General features: G+C 42.5%; 2 long non-coding RNA genes across 4 annotated transcripts; both read left to right on the forward strand.

Moving 5' to 3' along the window:
• Window positions 1–2,158: 2,158 nt before the first annotated feature.
• Window positions 2,159–9,003, forward strand: LOC131567757 (uncharacterized). Of its 3 annotated transcripts, none has more exons than XR_009275658.1 (4): window positions 2,159–2,314; window positions 6,221–6,285; window positions 7,509–7,677; window positions 8,776–9,003. It is a non-coding gene; the product is annotated as an uncharacterized LOC131567757 (long non-coding RNA). The 3 variants fall into 3 exon arrangements; XR_009275657.1 differs by lacking the exon at window positions 2,159–2,314 and adding an exon at window positions 3,341–3,526; XR_009275659.1 differs by lacking the exon at window positions 2,159–2,314 and adding an exon at window positions 3,376–3,532.
• A 3,753-nt stretch (window positions 9,004–12,756) lies between these two features.
• Window positions 12,757–16,999, forward strand: LOC131567758 (uncharacterized). The gene is made up of 7 exons (XR_009275660.1): window positions 12,757–13,044; window positions 13,734–13,798; window positions 14,417–14,480; window positions 15,170–15,245; window positions 15,362–15,671; window positions 16,011–16,128; window positions 16,901–16,999. It is a non-coding gene; the product is annotated as an uncharacterized LOC131567758 (long non-coding RNA).
• The last annotated feature ends 3,901 nt before the right edge of the window (window positions 17,000–20,900 follow it).

Raw genomic sequence — 20,900 nt, forward strand, 5'->3', positions numbered from 1 at the left:
GCCGCAGCACTCTGCCTGCAGTGCGCCTGTGCAGATGGCAGGGGGCGCTGTGCCTGCAGTGCGCCGGTGCAGACGGCAGGGAGCACTGTATAAAGTGAGTATAAAATATCAACTATCTATAAGAAGGAATAAAAGCTCTATGTCACTTGCAGCAGTAGAAAATTTCAGGCTCCCGGGGAATAAATAATTTTCTTTAAATCATTTTCGTTTTGGAGTTTTTTTTACTCCCAGGTAGCCTGAAAGTTACTACTGCTGCTTTTTTATTCTAAAGCTAGAAAGGAAAACCAAGATTAGAAGTACAGGGAAAGAAAGGAAGAAAAAGGAAAAAAGAAAATAAGGAAAGGAACTGAAAGGAAGAAAGAAGGAAGGAAAGAAGACAGACAAAAAAAAAAACAAAAACCAGGAGGGCAAGGAGAAACCTAGGGGGAAAAAAAAGATAAAGAAAAGAAAAAACAACAAAAAACAAACCCACAGAAAAAAACCTCGAGATGGGCGAGAAAACCGCCCCCCCCAAAAAAAACCCAAGATGGGCAAGAAAAATCCCAGAAATACCACAGGAAAAAAAAAAAAAAAACAGGAAAAAAAAACCAAAACCAAACAAACAAAAAAACCCAAACAACAACAACAACAAGATGGGCAAGAAAAAAACGCAGAAGAAAACCCCAAGATGGGCAAGAAAAAGTGCAGAATAGAACCCCAAGATGGGCGAGAAAAATCCCAGAAAAAAAAAAAAAAAACGGAAAAAAACCCTAAGAAAAACCCAGAAAAAAAAAAAAAAAACAGAAAAGAACCCAAGATGGGCAAGAAAAATCCCTGAAAACAGACCAGGGAAAAACCCCAAGATGGGCAACAAATAAAATCAGAACAAAAAACCAAGATGGGGAAGAAAAATCCAGAAAAAAAAAAAAAAAAACACCAAAATGCCAAAGAAAAACCCAGGGAAAAAAAAAAAAAAAACAAAAAAACAAAAAAAAAAACAGGAAAAAAAACCCAAGGGGGGCAAGGAAAAACCAGAAAAAACACCAAAATGGGCAAGAAGAAACGAAGAAAAAACCCCAAGAAATGCCAGAAAAAAATCAAGGAAAAAGGTAGTAAAAGCCCCACGAAACAAGGCAAGAAAGAGAGGCAATACAGGCCACAAAAACTCAAGACAAAAAAAAACAAGAAATGCCAGAAAAGGTACGAAAATGGTTCTGCCAGGTGCGATCAAGGTGAGCGGGTTCAGATTCAGGTCCAGGAGATGAACAAGTGTCAGATTAGCTTGGGGCACTGCTGTGCAATGCAGCTGTGACAGGATTTATGTTTAAATATAGTTTAAATACATTGGGGATTGTTTGGCTTTTATTGGGGTATAGGCTGGAGATTTAATAAAAAATATAAAACTAGAAATCCAAATATATCATATATATGTTGATATCAATAAATATTTAATATATATAAATATAAGTAAAAGAAATATATTGTGTCAAAAGAATATATCTATTATTATATAAAAAGGTATTCTCTCCAATATATATAATATCTATAAATATAACAAATGAAAATTACAAATCTAGATGTGAATAGGATTATGACAAAATTATTTTTAAAATTTTTAATGTGTTTTAAAGAAAGGGGTGTCTTTGCTTTTTATTTCATTAGAGGCAGGGGTTTTATTTTAAATAATGTAAGTACTATAGAAATGTAAATCGAAATACAGAAATATATAATAAATATATAGAGATATAAAGATATAATACCAAACTATGAATAGAAATAGAAATAGAAATCTATGTAAGTAACATGAAGAGATGCAATATATAATATAATTTTTATTATACAGTAATATAAATTCTAAATATACATGCGAATATAAATATGAAAAATATATGATGGGGGTTTGGAGCAGCCCAGGTGTGAGTGCGAGGATGATGGGGGCTCGGAGCAGCCCAGGTGTGAGTGTGAGGAAGATGGGGGTCGGATCAGCACCAGGTGTGAGTGTGAGGATGATGGGGGGGCTCGGAGCAGCCCAGGTATGAGCTGTTAGGATGGTGGGGGCTCGGAGCAGCCCAGGTGTGAGCTGTGAGGATGATGAGGGGCCGGCTCCTGCCGGGGCGAGCCTGTTTTAGGGGGAGGCTTTGCCTCAGCTCCCTTTTGCATGGAGCTGCTGAGTGGAGGGGTTTATGGGGCGCTGCCGGCGCTGTCTCGTGGAAGGGCTGCGAGAGCTTCCCACAGGGTCGGGGGGACACCTGGATCCGCGCTTGGGTACGCGGAGCATCGCTTAAAGGAGGCGCCGAGGGACAAATCTTTGTGCCGGGGAGCAGCAGCCGAACAGGTGAGCCCGTGTGGGTTTGGAGCGGGGAATTTGCTCCTTCCCCTTTGCAATTTCATCCTGCCAGTCCCTCCCCGGTTCCCCAGGAACAAAAGCGGAGCTTATGAGGACAAAAGGAATTACGGAGAAGGAAGCAGCTACTCTTCTCTTATTGTCTGCGTTTGAACTGAGGGGATCCCTCTTGACTTGTGGTTTTAAGGGTGTTGATTGCAGGAAAAGCTGCCTTTTCCAGGCTGTTAGGGGTATCCCTGGGGTGACAGGGAATCCCTGCGTTCTATTCTAAGGGGAATGGGAAAAGTATTCTTGTGGTATTATGGGTTTGATTTGAAGGCAGCCCACCCCATTTTCATCACCCTAGGGTTTAAATGGAGGGGGCAGCCCTGGTGTCCCTCCTTTTCAAGGGTTTGAATGGAGGTCGAAATCGCCCTTTCCCATCAGTCGAAGGCTTTCATTTGAGGAGCACCCCTTCTTTTCTCCTGTCGTAGGGGGTGAAATTTTAGGGGAGAACGCATTTCTTTGCCCTTGTTGAAGTGAGATGAGCCCCGCCTGCGGCGTCAGTTTCGGGGTTGCGTTGCGGGGAGCCGCAGCTCCGGCAGCGTTTGCAGGGCTGCAATGGGGCTGTGCCGCTGCATAGGAGGGCGCTCCTCGTGCCCGCGGCCCGGCCCGGAACGTTCCCGGCCCGGAACGTTCCCGCTCGGGAGCGCTGCTGGCACGGCCCGGGCAGCTGCCGGGGCGCACGGGGGATTCGGCGCGGCCGGGCCGGCCGAGGGCGGCGGTGGCGGAGCCGCGCCGGTGCGAGCCGAGGGGAGCCGGGCCGGGCCGGCCGAGGGCGGCGGAGGCGGCGCGGGCGCTGCTGCGCCGGCCCGGGCGGTGCCGGCCGCTCCGTCCGCTCCGGGCGCGGGGCCGGGGCGCCGCCGGGAGCCCCGGGCCCGGTGCCGGCCCCGCCGGGCAGGGGCAGCGGGCGGGGCTCCCCGGGACGGCGCCGGCCCCGCGTGCCGGAGCAGCCGCCGCAGGAGCCGCTTCCCTGCCGGGAGCCGCGCTCCGTCCGGGGCCGGCAGCGAGCGCGGGGTTCGGCCGCTCAAAGCTCGGCGGTGCCGCGGCTCGGAGGCGCTTTGGAGGCGTTGATTGCGTGGCTGTGTTCGGTTTGCAGCGGGCGTACGCTAAGGGATGCGGTGTTCTTCCCGAGCGGCACGGTTCTCGGTGCCGGTAGGGATGGTAAAGGTTTGTTTTGGATTGGGTTTTGTAGTCGGATTTTTTTTTTTTCCTGGGTATTATGTTTAGAAGGGCGCGCAATGGTTTTTACGGGTCGAAGCGCGAAGCAGCGGTTCGCATTTTAATTCTGTTGCGGCGGCTTTTATTAGCGTGAGTGTGTAGTGTTTGTTTTGGGGGGCTTGGGGTAGCGTCGTGTCGTTCATAGCCGCGGGTTTTTAATCTCGATAAATGCATGTGTGTTTACCGTCTTCCAGGGCTTTTATTTGTTTGGTTTGTTTGATTGTAGTGTATGTTTTATGGTTACGGGTAATTTGGGGGACATGGTTTATGGTTACGTTTGTCTTTAGTCTTTGTGTTTGTTTCTAGGTGGTATTTTTATTTTGATAGCTTGAGGCACTATGGGTTTATTCAGTTTGGAATAATTTTTTTGTTGCAGATTTAAGTTTATCTGGTTTTTGGTATTCTTGTTGTTGGTTTCTTTTTTTTTTTTTTTTTTTTTTTTTGTTGTTGTTGTCTTTTAATGTATTTGAGTATTGTTTATCAGGGTTTATTTTGGGAACATGGGTATTTATATAGTGGTTTTTTAAAGTATTTATTTATTTGGGTAGTTAATTTCTTAGTTTTTAGTGGTTGAGATGTTTTTCCATTTTGTTAATTAGTTCAGGTTTTAAAGTTATTTTTACAGAGGATTGTTTATTCTTTGAGTTAGTGTAGAGGTAGAATTTTGTTGTTTTTTATTTTTTTTTAGTAACGTCGTTCAGGGTGAGTGGCACTGGCTTGAGTTTAGTAGATTGGTTTGACTTTTTTTTAGTGCTTTTTGTAATTTGCTGTGTGTGTTTCTATAGGATTTTCTTTTATTTTGGTTCCATTTTTCTGTCGTGATGAGAATTGTTATTGTAAAGAGTGTTCTTTGTTTTTTCGCTGACACTTGTTTGGCTATCTTGATGTTTTTGGAAGATATTGGTGGGAATTTGATGCTGTTTGTTTTGTCATTTCATTTAGGAATTGGATTTTAAATATGCAATTATGACTCTAACTATATTGAAACAAAAGAAATAGATGTGTAGCAATGGGAATGAGCCAATTTTATTTTTATATATTCGGTTAATTTTTAAAATTTAACATGTAACATAAGTCATTAGACATTACAATAAGTTACTCTAATTTTAATAGAGTATTGTGTATGTTTATAGATATATGAATAGAGAATCTAAATGTAAATACAACCCAAACAAAAATACAAATATATAAATGTATTGCAACTATATGCAGATCTATAAAAAATTAATAATAAATTGTAAATGTAAAATAACATAAATTGATACAATATATAATACACGTAATACTGCATATATTTTATGAAAAATATTATAGGAAATGGATATAAAATAGATATAAATATGGATGTGATATATCTATCTATTTATATCTATCATTTGTTGTATATTATGATAAATATAAATATTAAAAAAAATTAGGTAATTTAAAATAATGGATGGTTTTGTTTTTTCTTTGCCAAAGCAGGGGTTTTAGTGTAAAAATTACAAATACAAATAATATAAAGGTAGAAATATAAGTATAGAAATATATCATAAACACATTAAAGATTTATATAAAAATCAGAAATATAAGGAAAAATAAGTTGTAGAAGTAGATATGGTAAATAATTTAAAAAATAATCCCCGTATATTTTTTGAATAAGGTGCATATTATATATAGCTATTAATATAATGCATCAACATAAACTATAAATATATATAAAATATTAACTATCTATAAGAAGGAATAAAAGCTCTGTGTCACGTGCAGCAGTAGAAAATTTCAGGCTCCCAGGGAATAAATAGTTTTCTTTAAAGCATTTTCGTTTTGGAGTTTTTTTTTTACTCCCGGGTAGCCTGAAAGTTTCTACTGCTGCTTTTTTATTCTAAAGGTGGAAAGGTAAACCAAGATCAGAAATACAAGAAAGGCAAAGGGAAGGGAAGGAAAGGAAAGGAAATGAAAGGAAGCAGGAGAGCAAGGGGGAAGGGAAGTGGTGAAAAAAAAAACAGAGTGAAAAAAGTAAAAAGAGTTGGAGAGAAAAAGAGAGGGCATCCGGGAGGAGCGGTGCTGCCTCAGGTCCTTCCCCGCCCTGGGGCGAAGGACCCGTTTGATGCCCGGGAGGGACTGCAGCTCCCGGTGGCGGGGGAGGGCGCCGTGGCTGTCAGCCCGAGACTACAACTCCCGGCAGGCCTTGCTGCCGGCGCGGCGTGTGACGCAGCGGCTATCGCGGCACATGAGTGGCTGGCGTGCCAGGCGGCCGCGCGGGGCTGTGCGCGGGCAGCTGGCGGCGCCTCTCCCGCGCGGGACGGCGACGCCGGACGGGCGAAGCCTCCGTGTGGGCGCCCGCGTGGAGCTGAGCAGCGCGGAAGGAGCGTCCGCCCGGTTCCTCGGCCTCACTCAGCGGTGCCGGGGGCGGGGGGCGAGGCGGTGCTTTGCTGCCGCGGGCCGGGGGCTGCAGGAGCCGCCCCGGGCGAGCACGGCGAGCACCCGTGACTTTTTTTTTTTCTCTAAATCGGGAGTAATTATAGCTGCGTAAAATTAGCTTGGTTTTCTTCCTTCTTTTGTAACTGAATTATTTTTATTAAAAATCCTATTTGAGTATGTAGAAAAAGTGGGGATGTCCTGTAATAAATATATCGTAGCTTTTCTTGTTTACAGGGTACTGAGAAAATACGTCTCCCTTAGAGTCCCACGGAAAGGTTCTCAGTGCGATCTCTATCAAGGTATGTATTTACAAATAAGTGATCCCTTTAGATATTTGCCTGTGTACCTTTTCCTGTAATTGAGAGCTTGCGTTCTGTGGGTTGTATGATAAACCTGTAAAACATGTAAGAATGGTTTTGCAAGTCTGAATCGTTGAAGGCAGCAATAAGTGGATTTAGAGCCTGTTGTTGACCAGACAAAGGGAAAAAAGTGTGACTCTGATGCTGAACTTGTCATTTTTCATTTGACTTGTTTTGAATGATTTAGGAATAGAGAGAACTAGAAAAAGAGAGAAATAGAATTGATTATTGAGCAGTCCTCAAATGCTCACCATGATTCAGTGTAGAGCCAAAGGGAAGGGTGATGGAACAGAGCTCTGTGCTTTGGAAGGAAATAAATTTAAAGCTGACCTCCGCACAGAGTCTCACTAACTTCTGTTGCCTGAAAGGTAGCAAGAGCAAATACATAGAATATTTCTCCCTGTTTGTAGATATACTTTTCATTCAAAATTATGCTGAGGGGGATATGCTTTTATGTATTTAGTGACCTTTACAGATTTCTTCCCCGAGTTTTTTGAGTTCATAGAATCATGGAATAATTCAGGTTGGAAGGGGCTCTAAAGATCACCTCGTTCCAAGCCTGCTGCCGTGGGCAGGGACATGGTTCCATGGTCCAGGTTGCTCTGAGCCTGATCCCAGAGCGCCAATGGGCCTTCGAACACTTCCAGGGATGGGGCAGCCCCAGCATCTGTGAGCAACCTGTGCCAGCCAAGTGCCAGAGGAGGAAGAAAGCCCTTCCCACCTGGAGCAGAGGCTGCTGCAGCTTCGCGCAGTCTCGTGTCACCGAGTGTGTGAGACAGAAGGGCCCTTCCCGTGGAGGGAGAACAGCACTGAAAGATCTTTTTTGGGAGAAGCGGAGCAATGGCACGCCAAAGCAGCCTTCAGTTCTTGCAGCAGAGTTGGGAACAACTTGAAGCAGCAGCAGAGCTGGCCTGGTGCCTGGCAGCTCTGCAGGCAGTGGGGATGGAGAAGCTGCAGTTATCTGTCTTCTTGGCTGAGTCTTTAAAAATGAGGCACTTTTCTGTAGTTCCTTTTCAAGCATTATGTGGCAGTTCCCCCTAGAAGTCCAAAGGCAGCTGTTTTCTTAGCAGGAGGAAGTCAGGAAGAGGCAAAGCAGGCAAAGACATCAGATAAGTCTGGATAAAAATCTTGGCTAACCTGTTTTTTCCCCCTCCTCCAAACAGCCAATTCTGAAGCGCTGAGCAGAGCCGATCTCTGAGAGCTGACACGGGAGCTCTGGTGAGGACAGCTGCTCCCCTGCCTCGGTGTGGGACCTGCTGAGCTGCCGTTGCTGTGGTGGGAGTGTTTCTCCTCTCATCCAGGCAAGCCAGAGACCTCCTAGGGAAGGGGCAGGTAAGGTTTAAGTGCCGAGATCTCTCCGGTAAGAGGTGATGTGACAAAAGGAAATGGCCTCAAGTTGCAGCAGGGAAGGCTTAGATTGGCTTTGAGGACCAATTTGTTCACTGAAAGGGTGGTCAGGCGTAGGAGCAGGCTGCCCAGGGCAGTCCCCATTGCTGGAGACATTTAAAGCATGGCAAGATGTGGTGTTTAGGGACCTGATTTGGGTGGGGGCTTGGCAGTGCTGGGGCAACAGCTGGGCTCGATGGCCTTAGAAGGCTTTTGCAACCTAAAGGATGCTATGGCTCTGGAAAGCCTCGACCCCTCTGGCTGTGACACAGCACCTGGACGCTGACGGAAGGAGGCTGCTCATAGACCCTGGAGGTCCCTGTCCCACGGGGAGGGAGAGGACGAGGCAGCGTCGCCTGCAGGGAGGGTCTCGTCCCCAGAGAGCAGCCGGCGACTCCGTCCCTGCCCGGGGCTCCGGGTGCACCCTCGGGGAGGACGCCTGCCCTCAGGTTTCCCCCTGGGCACCCGGGGAGGGAACCAGGTCCATCCGTGTGGCAGCTGCAGGGCCTGCAGGCTCTGGGGCTCTGCAGCCGTGTGCCTTGTCACAGGGTGGCAGGGACGTGGCACTGCCCGGCCGCGCCGCTGGCCTCGGATCCTTGCTGCTTTCCTCCTGATCCCACGTGGATGTACCAGCAGTCTTCTGTCTTTTCTTTAAAAGTGTCCTTGGGAGACTTCAAAGAGAGGGTAATCAGTGATGTCAAAGCCGACATATTTGACCCGTTGGCACTCAAGAGAAAAGACAAAAAGCTGCTTTGCATCCTTGTGCCTGCAAGTCATGAAGGGGCTGGGCGAGGTCACTGAGGCTCTGAGATGGGGGTGAGTTTGCATTCCAGTTTATTGGAACGGAGGCTCATCAGAAGTTTCCTCGGCTATCCAAGGCACAGAGCCCCGGAGCCGAGCGAGCCTGAGCTGCTGCGTGCTTGCTGTGAGCTTTGGGGTGAGCGGGCATCGCTGCAGGCCTGGGATGGATTGAAATGCGCTGAGGAAAGCAGAGGCAGGGAGGGAGGGAAATGCTCTGTTAACTTGTGCCAATTCTTCTGTCAGACTCATCACGGCGGGACAGCGTGAGGACTGAAAGTGTAAGAAGATGTGGAGGGAAACAGAGAACCTGACAGGAGCAGCGAACGCACGAGTGCACGAATTTTGCTTTTTGCTTGGATGTAAACTCAGGAGTTGAAAGGAATTTGGGAGTGAGAAGGGACATTTTAAAAGGAGAAGAAGAAAAAGAAGTTGTTGTTGTTGTTACAGTCCTAGCAAAAGCTTTTGTTCTAGCTAATAAAAGAAGTTAGCTTAAAAAACAAAAAGAAAAAAATGTAGTGGTTTTTTTTTTTTCTCCTTCACTATTATATTCATTGGTGATATATGATGTGTTGTTTTATTTCTTGGTATTATTAACTCTGTGTAAATTGTTTTCCGAGTGAAGCTGACTTTCTGGATGGGTTGGTTTGTATTTGAGGCAGGATTAATTTCAATAGGATTCTTTCATAGATTTCTGATGGGTATTACCGGGATTTTGGTTTTGTTTGTTGTATGTATAAACATAGAGCTTTGGTAGGGCCAGCTGGGCTGCTGGAGTTTTGGGTGTGAATTTATTAGATGGCTTTTGTTAGATGCAGTTTTTCATTTTTGAAATGTTTTTCAATGTAGTGGTCTTAAGGTGTTTTTTAAGAATTCCTTGTATTGTTTTCTGTTGTTTGTAGTTGGGGTATGATAAGGGATGTGGTGTGACTTCTTGAACACTATGGTTTTAGTGTTCCTAAGTTCTGATTTCTTTCTGGTTCGATAGTTTTTTTTTACTTTTTGGGACAGGGGCGTTTATATGGTGGGTTTTTATAGGCAATACGTTTTTTAATTTGGGTAGTGATATTTTTTAGTATTTCAATAGTTTAGGTTTTTTATTTTCATGGTTTTAATTATTTTTTTAAATTTTTTCAAATAACTTTTATAGATGATAGGTTATTATTTGTGCATTAACATAAAGGTAGAGCTTTGGGGACTTTTTTTAGTAATGTTCAGGGTCAGTTGTGCAGTTTTGAGTCTTGTGAGTTGGTTTGATTTAATTGTTAATGGGTGTTTGTTTTTATTAGCAGTTGTGTCATTTTCGAGTTGTTTTTGAGTTTTTTGGGGTTTTTGAGATATTGGTTTAGGAGGAAGTTTATGATGAGAATGTGCGGAGGTTTTGGGCTACTTTATAGTGGGATTTAAAATTGATTTACAGTTAGGTTTATTTGAGTTTTTATTAGGGTTCAGTGACGTTGTGGGATGTTTGTTCCGTTAGTGATAGAAACAGGTTTGGTTTGATGTGCTGCGACGGGACGGGCGTGTGCTGCGTGCCGGCGCTGACAAAGGTACGGTATCGTTGTGGCTCCGGTGCGTCGGGTTAGTGAACTTCTATGGTTTAATATAGAGATGAAAATAGAAATAAATATACATTTAAAAATAAATATAACATTAGAGTGGTAAACATGAATATAGATAATAGATACATACATAAAACTGTAATACATGGTATATAATTGTAACATATTATCATATAGATAAATGATGGTCTATTTTATATATATATATATATACACAGAGATAAATAAATATAGATTGTAAATATAAAAATATTTAAATAGAGTTACAATAAATTGGGGGGTGTTATTAGGTTATAGGCTGGGGTTTTTAAATAAATGACAGAAATAAAATATCAATTCAGATATACAAATATATATACAAATACAAAGCTCTATAAATATTTAATTTAAATAAATATGAGTAAAAGAAATATACAATACAGAAAATATCTATTATTCTATTAGAAGGTATTCTCTCTAATATATATAATATCTATGAATATGAAAATAAGTAAAAACATCCATATGAATATCATTATAATTTTGAAAAATAAATTTACTTCCTGCATTTTAAATCTGGTTCAAATAAAGGGGTGTCCTTGGTTTTTATTTGGTTAGAGGCAGGAGTTTTATTTTAAATAATATAAGTAATATAGAAATGTGGATCTTAAGATAGAAATATATAATAAATATATAAAGAGAAATTGCTAAAGCATGAATATAAATTTATATATAAATATATGTAAGTAATATGAAGAGTTGTAGTACAGAATATAAATAACATTATACGGGAATATAAATATAAAAATATGTAAATATAGTTTAAAAGAAAGGGAATGTTTTGGCTTTTATTTAAGTAGAGGCAGGGGTTTTATTTTGAATATTATAAGTGTTAGAGAAGTAAAAATCTTGACGCAGAAATATTTAATCAATGTATAAAAATATGTACAAAAATATATAAATAACTACTCGCATCAGATGTAGTATAGAATGTAAATTTATTTATAACTTGACATTGGTAAAGATAAATGTATAAGTAAGCAATAGACATTAATATACATTATTATAAATAGAAATACGAATATAAAAATCAGACATAAGGATAAAACCTATTTAAATATTTTTTAAAAGAAAGGGTTGGGGTCTTTTTTATTATTGGGTTAGAGGCAGGGTTTTTATTTTAAATAATATGAATGTAGATATTATTGTTATATATTTCTAAATGTTGAGATATAAAATCAAGATATAAATATATATATAAACACAAAATATAAGTAAATATAAATAATAGGAAGAGATGTAATGGAGAATACGAATAAGAGTATACATTAGTATACATTTTAAATGTAAAAGTGAATATGAACCTGGAAAATAGAATTTTAAAAAATATTTAAATACAGTTGAGAAGACTGAGGTTCTTTTTGGCTTTAATGTGGGTAGAGGCAGGGGCTTTATTTTAAATGATGTAAATGTTACAGATGTAAAAATCCTAACACAGAAAGATATAATAAATATATAAAGATATGAATAAAAGTATATAAAAATATAAGTAATAGGAACACATGTAACATAGAATATAAATTTATAAAAAATCGCTAAATATGAATACAAAATCGATCATACATCAGTAAACATTTTAAATATAAATTTGAGAAATATTTTTTTAAAAAATTTAAATACAGTTGAAATGAAAGAGGGTTTTATTTGCCATGTATGGGGTAGAGGCAGGGGTTTTATTTTGAGTACTGTGAGTGTTACAGAAGTAAAAATCCTAACAGAAATATATACTTACTATGTAAAAATATGTATAAAAATATAAAAATAAATTTAAGTTTTAGGGATATATGCAATATGGAATAGAAATGTATTCATAAAAACAAATGTATAAATGGACAGTGTACATCAATATACATTATTAAATAGAAATGTGAATATTAATATGAAAAAAATATTTTTAAAAGATTTAATTTTTTTTGTTTAAAGACATTGTTGGGGTTTTGTTTTGTTTTATCCTATTAGATTAGAGGCAGAAGTTTTTTTTCCCTCTTCCCGGTTGTTTTGGGGCATTTATTTCAGAGCAGTTTTCGGCGGGGATCGCCCCTGTTCTTTTTTGCCGCCTTCGCTGCCCGCAGCCCCGAGGCGCGCTGCGCCCCCGGCTGGGGCAGGCGGCAGTGCTGCCGCCTTGTGGACAGAGCGCGGTACTGCAGCCCTGCGCCGAGAGGCCGCCACCTTGGGAGTGGCGCGTCGCGGATGTCGCGGACTTTTAATTGACCTTCTCAACAGGGCGGCGAAAAGGGCGGGGAAGTGGAGGACCGGGGTGGGTGTCACTGGACTGCCTGCATGGAATACCGACCCCGGCGCGGCCCCGGTGGTATTTTCTGTGACGTTTCAAGTGTACCCGACACATGCTGTGGTCTCAGCGGCGCCGCGGGCGGGCGTATTTCGGCGGGTTTGTGACAGGCATCTGGGGAAACGCCTCGCTGTGCCGGGGTCCTCTGACGGCCGCCTTCCCGCCCTGAGGGAGCCGAGCCGGGCCGAATAGTTCCGAAGAGCCGAAGAGCCGAGTGTGGGCGAAAACAGCCGAGTTTCCCCGAAGAGCCGAGTGTGGCCGAAAACAGCCGAGTTTCACCGAAGAGCCGAGTGTGGCCGAACACAGCCGACTTGAGCCGAAGAGCCGAGTGCAGCCGAACACAGCCGACTTGAGACGAAGAGCCGGTGATAGCCGAGTGTAACCGGTAGCCGACATTGGCCGCATTTAGACAAAGAGCCGAATATGACCGACTTTAGCCCAACCGGGCCGAGTTCAGCCGAAGAGCCGGAAAAGCCGAATTTAGACGAAAAGCCGAACCGAAACGATTTTAGACCTAAGCCGAACCAAGCCTAATTTAGCCGAGTTTATTTAAACAGAACCGAACGACGCCGCAGCGCTCTGCCCGCAGAGCGCCGGTGCAGACGGCAGCGGGCGGTGTATAAAGTGAGTATGAAATATCAACTATATATAAGAAGGAATAAAAAGCTCTGTGTCATTTGCAGCAGTAGAAAATTTCAGGCTCCCAGGGAATAAATAGTTTTCTTTCAATCGTTATAGTTTTGGGGTTTTTTTTACTCCCAGGTAGCCTGAAAGTTACTACTGCTGCTTTTTTATTCTAAAGCTAGAAAGGCAAACCAAGATTAGAAATACAAGAAAAAGAAAGGGAAAGGGAAAAAAAAGGAAAAAAAAAAAAAAAAGGAAAGAAAGCAGGAGAGCAGAAGGGAAGGGAAGGGAAAGGGGTGAAAAACAGAGTTAAAAAAAGAAAAAGAGTTGGAGAGAAAAAGAGAGGGCATCCGGGAGGAGCGGTGCTCCCTCAGGTCCTTCCTCGCCCTGGGGCGAAGGACCCGTTTGATGCCCGGGAGGGACTGCAGCTCCCGGTGGCGGGGGACGGAGCCGTGGCTGTGAGCCCGAGACTCCAACTCCCGGCAGGCCCTGCTGCCGGCGCGGCGTGTGACGCAACGGCCGACGCGGCCCGGCATTTTTCTCTAAATCGGCAGTAAACCCAGCTAAGTAAAATTAGCTTGGTTTTCTTCCTTCTTTTGTAACTGAACTGTTTTTTTTAAAAATCCTTTTTGAATATGTAGAAAAAGTGGGGATGTCCTGTAATATATCGTAGCTTTTCTTGTTTACAGGGTGCTCAGAAAGCATGCGTCCCTTAGAGTCCCACAGAAAGGTTCTCAGTGCGCTCTCTATCAAGGTATGTATTTACAAATAAGTGATCCCTTTAGATATTTGCCTGTGTACCTTTTCCTGTAATTCAGAGCTTGCGTTCTGTGGGTTTTATGATAAACCTGTAAAACATGTAAGAATGGTTTTGCAAGTCTGAATCGTTGAAGGCAGCAATAAGTGGATTTAGAGCCTGTTCTTGAGCAGACAAAGGGAAAAAGTGTGACTGTGATGCTGAACTTGTCATTTTTCATTTGACTTGTTTTGAATGATTTAGGAATAGAGAGAACTAGAAAAAGAGAGAAATAGAATTGATTATTGAGCAGTCCTCAAATGCTCACCATGATTCAGTGTAGAGCCAAAGGGAAGGGTGATGGAACAGAGCTCTGTGCTTTGGAAGGAAATAAATTTAAAGCTGACCTCCGCACAGAGTCTCACTAACTTCTGTGGTTTTAAAATACAAAATACGTTTAGGAAGTGTTGGAAGTTAGTATTTTGGGAAAGAAATGGCAGTTCCACAGAACATTCCATTGAACAGAGGCTCTGGGAACGATTCATGTTGTAGCTGCTGTCACTGCAATCAGTTGGTGGTTCAGCCTTGAAACGTGCACTTGACCTTCTATAAAGCACTGTTTTGTTTGCCTTTCAGTGCTATGAGTCTTGATAAATTGGAGAAGAGCCCAAGAGAAATTTTTCATCCCTTGATATAAAAGGTAGGAAGTGACTTTTTTTGGTTTGGTTCTTTTTCTTTATTATTTTCTGGAAATAAAAGTAATTAAGTATAGGTACTACTGGTTTGTTTCTTCCAGTAGCAGGTGATAATAATAGTAGTAGTACTAGTAAAAATAATAATAGAAATAATAATAATAGTAATGTAATACTACTTAAACTGTCTTTATCCATTGGTCTGGCCATTTCAAATCAAAACTTCTAAACACAAATCAAACCATCATCCTTGTAGAATCTTTCACAGCAGTGGGCTAAAGATCCTGGTTTTGTTGACAGGATTTATTGGTTCTGGAAGAACAAGAGGGAAGTAGAAGCCTAACTACTTCTAGCTCACAGAGCCGTCCAGTGAACCCAGCTTTGTGTTTTGGTGGGCTTGTGATGACTTTGAAATCAATTGCTCATTCCAGTAAAAAAAATTCATGTTTTTTTGAACGTGACAGCAGAAATAACTTTAGGCACCAACTGAATAATAATAGATCACCAGTTTAAGTTAAAAATTCATGCTATACTATCAAAATTTAAAGGTAAATTATTATGTATTAGTGATGGTATAAAGTGTATGTTCTAATGTGTAATGCAAAGATACATACGTACCTGAAAGTCCTTAGAGGAAACAAATTTTTATGTCTGCTGTTTGATTGTTTACCATACGATATTTGGTTTTATTTCCCAGGGATCGGTGAATTTTAACTTTGGAGTCCTCTGTGCTAAGGATGCTCAGCTTACAGGTGATGAAATGTTCAGTAATGGTGAGTTTTTCGCCTTCTCTTTAATTGCTATGCTGATCTGAATAAGAAAAAAACAAAAGCAAGAGAAAAAAAAGGATGGTTTATTATTTTTTACGCTGTTACGTTTGTTTCCTCAGTATTTGCTGCAGCTCTGCTTACCCAAGCTTTGGGTTCCTTCTGTCCCACTGGGAGTTGCCCAGTTTGGTTGCATCTGGTGAAATTCACCCTGAGACCTTACAGAACTAGCTCAAACTACGTGAGAGCCATTTGCAGTTCTCTCCAGACACCTAGAGAATGGGCGACGTTTCTGAGGATCCAGCGAGCGTGCTTCTATCAAAACTCAGTCTGTGAAATTTCTGGGGAAAACCCTTCTGTGTCCTGAAGGGTTCAAACTCTGGTGAGGATCCAGTTATCAGGTGCTCACCTGGATGGTTCCAGCTCCCAAAGGTAACACTTGTACTCTTGCCCTGTAGTTTACATCTATTGTATTTTTGTTATTTTGCAAGATTTTTGTCTTTGCAAAATATTGTGCATTTCACTCTTTGGAACCTCTCAGATGGTTCTTTGGTGCAGCACCACCCCATGGGACACTTGGCTGCTGTCCTGAAAGGGTTGGTTGCTGGAATTGTAAATCCTGGAGAGTTTATAAGTCTTCTGTCCCCAGGCAGGTATCATGGTTTGTTTCCTTTTGTTCTGTTTGTTAGGCGCTGCTTCTCGTTGCAAGTATGAATTTCAAACTGCCCTGTTCTTATTTTAACTGTTTTCCTGGTTCTCTCCGTCCGGCAGGGAAAGACTCTCGTATCCTTGTCGTCGGGCTCGGTGCTGTCCAAGAAGATGCAGAGACTAAAAAAATCATAAGAAGCAAAATATGACTGCAGGGAAAACAAGCTGGAGAGAACAAAAGGTGATATTGTTATCCTTACCCTGTATTAGAAACATCCGCTGTGCTTTGATGCTGGCAGCTGCCAGGGGCTTGTTAGCTCTTTGTAGGCAGGTGTAGGTGTTCACTTGTAGGTTTTTTCTCTGGACAAGTCAATTCAAACTTTGCTAAGCTTATATTTGCAGATTACTCCCTAGCACAGTCCAGCATGACATTTTTGAATGTTGTAAAAATACTATGTTACTTGGAAATTGCTAATGATGAGAAGCTTTAGGGGAAAATAAGATTTTAGGTTTGGAAGATGTGAGAAGAATTTTGTGGGGATGTTAGACTGAAGTAAAGCACACTTGAAGCTGGACTGGCACGCTGGCAGGTCCCCTGTTAAACAGTAGTGCTGAGGTTAGCCTGGGGGTTGCCCATTGTTTCTGTAGAAATCAATGTTTCCTGGTCTTCAGAGGTAAGCTGCTTTGAAAAGCTGGAAGGTGCAGCATGCTGACAATCCCCGTGCTTCGGATTAAAAGTAGATTTCAGAAGGGTCCTAAGCTTTTGTCTTTTCCTAGAAGTCGATGTAAGCCTGTCGAGGAGTTTTTAATTCTGTGTTGCCATGTCATCCATCAGAGCCCTGTCGTACTAATCATCATACAAGTACAAAACAAAAAATCAGACCCTGTCCCGACCACTTAGAGCCCAGAACACGATTTCCTCAGGCTGCCATTTGTGTGCCATCGGTACTCACCACGGAAGCGAGCTGGGGATTGTTGCAGCTGTTGGGAACAAACCGCTTCTTGTCACACAGAAATGGAATTGGGACGACGCCTCGGCCAGCCCCTCTCTGCCATTGTCTCCTGAATCTGCAGCAGAGCAGTTCCAGTCCATTCGGGCACGTGTAATCCAGCTCCTGATGATCTGAGCACATGGAGCAGCGCTCAGCTGCTGTGGGGGGCTCAGGGAAGGCAGAGTGTGCATTGTCATCTTCCTGAACCTACAGACGAATCCAAGTGAGAAGCCACAGGGTGGAAATCAGTCGCATATATGCTAAATAAAACTTGCAGATTTTTTTAAGAATTGTTGTTGCTTGTTCTTTGTTGTGCTTCAGTGCTTAGAAAACCTCCCTTTAAAATCAGTTCAATTCATCAATTGAACCTTTGTTTGCAGACCCTCAGTGAGCAGAATTTGTTGCAGACTCAGTGCACGCTGTGCTGGCCTCCTGGGAGTGTGAGGAGCTCATGTGTGCTACTTTTTGCTTTAGGACACTCTGAGGTATTTATTCCTTTTGGGATACATGATGAGAATTCCCAAGAGAGGTAGTTATAAGGTATGACATCAGGAAAAAGCCTGTGTGGTTGGAATGTTGTTGCTGTCAAAAGTTAATTTTTTCTTAGCCAGTAGTTAGCTTTTTGCTTTATTTTTGTGGTATCAATATTTTATTGTTTAAAAAATTCCTTCAAAATAACTTCAGTGGTCGCCCACCAGTACCTTGTTCAGATTTGCCTATTTGCTTGTAGCTGAAATGTTCACATCTTGTTTATCATTCTATTTAAGAAACTGCTGCCCAGCCAACTAATAACTGAATATCCATCTGTCTAGGACACAGGGAGAGGATTTAGGTAATGTCTTTGTTTCCAGAAAAAAGTTCCAGTGTAGTTTCTAAATAGAGGAGAAGGGGGTGAAGACTCGGGGCTCTGATGCCATTGGGGCACCCCAAGGTCCCCAGGAGAAGGAGCCCCACTGGGGTGCAGGAGCAGGTGTGTACTCATGTAATATTGAACAAATTATAAATATAAATATGAAAATTAGAAACATGAAAATATTTTTAAAATACTTAAATAAAGCGGGTTTTCTTTATTGGTCAATAGGCAGGGTTTTGATTGTAAAAATTATAAATACAAATAATATAAAGGTAGAAATCTAAGTTTAGAAATATATAATAAATACATACAGATAAATATAAAAATTAAAATATAAGAAAAAAGTTGTAGCAGTAGATATTATACATAATTTAAATAATAATTTAAATCTATTTTAAAATTTTATATATATATCATTATTAATGTAATACATCCAAAGAAACGATAAATTAAAATATGAATGTATAATTATACAAAGTATAAATAAAAAACATTTCAATATCCTTTAAAAGAAGGGGTTTTTTTATTTATTTGGTTAGAGACGGGGTTTTTATTTGGAATAATGAAAGTATTATAGAAGTATAAAACTAAATATAGAAATATACAGTCAATATAGAAAGATATTTGTAAAAACACGAACGAACGACGCCTCCTTCGGCCGAATGGAACGAGCTCAGCCGAACCAAGGCGAGACCGGCCGAACCTGACGGCCTCGAGCGAACCGAGGCCAGGCTTGCGAGGCTGCCTGAACGGAGCCGAGCTCAGCCGAACCGAGCCCGCTGCTCTCGTGCGCGCTAATTAGCGCGAGTGCGGTCACTGCCCAATGAGCTCCTGTGCCACCCCGCGCTCCCGATCGTGTCCGTGCGATGGCCGGGCCGCCCGCGAGACGCGGCAGGAGGAGAGCCCCGAGCCGGGCGAGTTTAACGTGAGGCGGCGCCGCTTGCCCGCCCTCAGGGAGCCGAGCCGACGCGCGCCGAACGCGCAGAGAGCGGCTCCGAATTCGGCCGAAGCGAGCCGAGCCGAGCGCAGAGAGCGGCTCCGAATTCGGCCGAAGCGAGCCGAGCCGCGCCGAGCGCACAGAGCGGCTCCGAGTTCGGCCGAAGCGAGGCGAGCCGCGCCGAGCGCAGAGAGCGGCTCCGAGTTCGGCCGAAGCGAGGCGAGCCGCGCCGAGCGCAGAGAGCGGCTCCGAGTTCGGCCGAAGCGAGCCGAGCCGCGCCGAGCGCAGAGAGCGGCTCCGAGTTCGGCCGAAGCGAGCCGAGCCGCGCCGAGCGCAGAGAGCGGCTCCGAGTTCGGCCGAAGCGAGCCGAGCCGTGCCGAAGGGTCGAGTCCAGCCGAATGCAGATGACAATGGCCGAGTTTAGCCGATTACAGCCGAGTTTACCCGAGCAGCTGTGAGCTTTGCACGCTTGAGGTGAGCGTGCATCATTGCCGGCTTGGGATTGAGTGAAATGCACTAAGGAAACCAGCTCTGGGGAGGGAGGCAGGGAAATCCTCTCTTAACGTTTACCAATTCGTCCGTCAAACTCATCACGGCAGGACAGCGTGAAGACTGAAAGTGTAAGAAGATGTGGAGAGAAACAGAGAATCTGACAGAAGCATCGAACACACAAGTGCACGAATTTTGCTTTTTGCTTGGATGTAAACTCAGAAGTTGTAAGGATTTTGGGAAGGAGAAGGGACATTTCAGAAGGAGAAGAAGGAGAAGAAGTTGTTACAGTCCTGGGAAAAGCTTTTGTTCTAGCTAATAAAAGAAGTTAGTTTAAATTAAAAAAAAAAAAAAAGTGGTTTCTTTTTTCTTCACTATTATATTCTTTGGTGGTATATGGTGTGTTGTTTTATTTCTTGGTGTTATTAGCTCTGTGTAAATTGATTTTTGAGTCAAGCTAACTTTGCATGGGTTGTTTTGTATTTGAGGTAGGATCAATTTCAAGAGGTTTCTTTCATAGACTTCTGATAGGTATTACTGGGATTTTGGTTTTGTTTACTGTATGCATAAACATAGAGATTTGGTAGGGCCAGCTGGGCTCTGGAGTTTTGGGTGTGAATTTATTAGATGGCTTTTGTTAAACACAGAATAATTATGTAAGGTAACAGCAAATTACCCAATTACCCCATTGATCTAGCTATGTAACCTTACCACAAAGTTTTATATCTTACCAGTTTTCTGTTCTTCTGCTCCAAGTAGTTGTTGCAAAAAAGAAAGCGCTGTTACTTTTCTGAAGAGTTTTCTTCTATAACAAGCCCTTTACTGCCCTTGAATGTGAGTCAGAGGAGCCAAACAGCTGCAGCTGCTCTGAGGGCTTGGTGGGATTCGCCCCCTCCCTTTTCCTGGGTGCCATGGGAACGAGAGGCGGGCACAATCAGGGGTATATTAACCCCAGCCGTGGCTGAGGGGCTTCATTCCCTCTCTGGGATGTGCTGGGGTAAGAGCTCTCCTCTCATTTCAGTGAAGAGGCTTTTTCAGCCCATCTCAGCTTCTTTTCAGCAGGTGTTTCTGGGCATCTAAAGCACAGAGACTTGGAAGATTCTGTGAAGAAAACAGCATGGAATACAGGGAGTATTTAGGTTTGTGATTTTGGGTTTTGTGTTTAGGAGTGGTAAGGTGCTTTTGTAATTTTTAGTTTTGCTCTGGTTTTTTTTTTTTGGTTGGATTTCTTTTGGTGGAGTTTTTTGGGTTTTTTGTTTACTTTTTGGGGTTTTTGGTTGATTTTTGTTGGTTTTTTGGATTTTTTGACGTTTTCTGTAGTTTCTTTGTTTTTGTGGGGAGTTAGGTGTTTTGGGTTTTATTGTGTTTGTGGGCTTTTGTTTGTTTTTTTTTTTCCTTGTTTGTTTTTGGGATTGTTTTTGGTTTTTTTGGTTTTTTTTTTTTTTTTTTTTAATTGAGGAGTACAACTCCCTGAAATTCCAAGCTGTGTCAAGCACAATATTTCCCTCAGCAGATTTATCATATCAAAAGAGGGATCTGCCCAGTGTCCAAGATGATGTTTGAGATTGAGGCTTCAGGTGAGTTGAGGATTGTGACTGGGAGAGGGAGGGTGATCAGGTATCCAGTTAAGAGTTCTTGGGAGGGGGTTTGCAGGCAGCAGGGTGAGAAAGGGTGTTTATTTGTTTATTTGAGGGCCCCGCATACAAGGCTGTTCAGAAGCCTAGCAGAGGCATTCCCATGTC

This window comes from Ammospiza caudacuta, chromosome 24 (genome assembly GCF_027887145.1).
Source record: "Ammospiza caudacuta isolate bAmmCau1 chromosome 24, bAmmCau1.pri, whole genome shotgun sequence".
NCBI lineage: Eukaryota > Metazoa > Chordata > Aves > Passeriformes > Passerellidae > Ammospiza > Ammospiza caudacuta.